The sequence below is a fragment of the Limulus polyphemus genome, unplaced genomic scaffold (genome assembly GCF_000517525.1).
Source record: "Limulus polyphemus unplaced genomic scaffold, Limulus_polyphemus-2.1.2 Scaffold107, whole genome shotgun sequence".
NCBI lineage: Eukaryota > Metazoa > Arthropoda > Merostomata > Xiphosura > Limulidae > Limulus > Limulus polyphemus.
The window spans coordinates 263600-264692 of NW_013665717.1; positions in this window are offsets into that span (position 1 = coordinate 263600).

The window sequence follows — 1093 nt, forward strand, 5'->3', positions numbered from 1 at the left end:
CCTCCCACGACTGGTCCTATTTTTAATTAATCATTTATTGTGTAATTATATTAACGTTGTACTCCTTTTAACTGTATACACTTCCAGTTTGTTCATTCATGAAATGTGAATGTATAATTTATGTCTTAACGTTCATGTGTGCTATTTATAATAATATGATTGTTATGTGAAAATGGTAGTAGCGATTGGAAATAACTTCGTAAATAAACCTATATTTGTTTTACTGTAAGTATTAAAATATTTCAGTTAATACAAAGTGGGGTGAATCATGCGTAACATAGAATATAATGTTTTGAACCGAACATCTTCAAAAAATTCATAGACCGTCGGTGGCTCAGCGGTAAGCTTGAGAACTTATAAGTCTCAAATTCACGGTTCAAAACCCGCAGTAGGCACAGCGCCAATAGTTCATTGTGTAGCTTTGCATTTAGAAAAACTAACCAACGATAAAAAAATCACAAGCGACATTCGTACAATCTTCATAAAAAGTTATGAATAGTTTGTTTTATTTATTTATTACACGTGAAATAAAATGATAGAATCTTATGTAAAACCACATCCACGGTCATATCTTTCGTGAATGTAGCCACCAAGAGACGACAGATACTCGATAATCAAGAATTAAAAACATTATACAAAAAAACCTCTAACTCGTTTAAAATAAGTGCATAGTTTAGTCCATTTCGAATAATTATATTTTAATATGCTATTTTGAAACGAGTATGTAATACCTAATGAATGAATCTTGTATACATGATAGTCTTATATAGGTTGTTTCTAGCTGATTTTACTTTACCGTAATCCCTGTGTTTTGACTTTTCGTACACATTTATGTAGTTCAAAGTCTCTGTTGTACAAAATAACACTTCTGCCTTCATGTGAACATTAAAAAGTGATTTTTAAAATGTAGTTCTAAAGACTGCGGGTTATTCTTTGAATAAAGTACTGTTTTTTGTTGCTTTACTTACTATATGAGAAACTATGCTGGATGAAAGTGTTCAAAAATTGTCCATTCTTGGTTTGGTTTGTTATGAATTTCGCGCAAAGCTACACGAGGGCTATTTGCACTAGCCTTCCCTATTTTAGCAGTGTA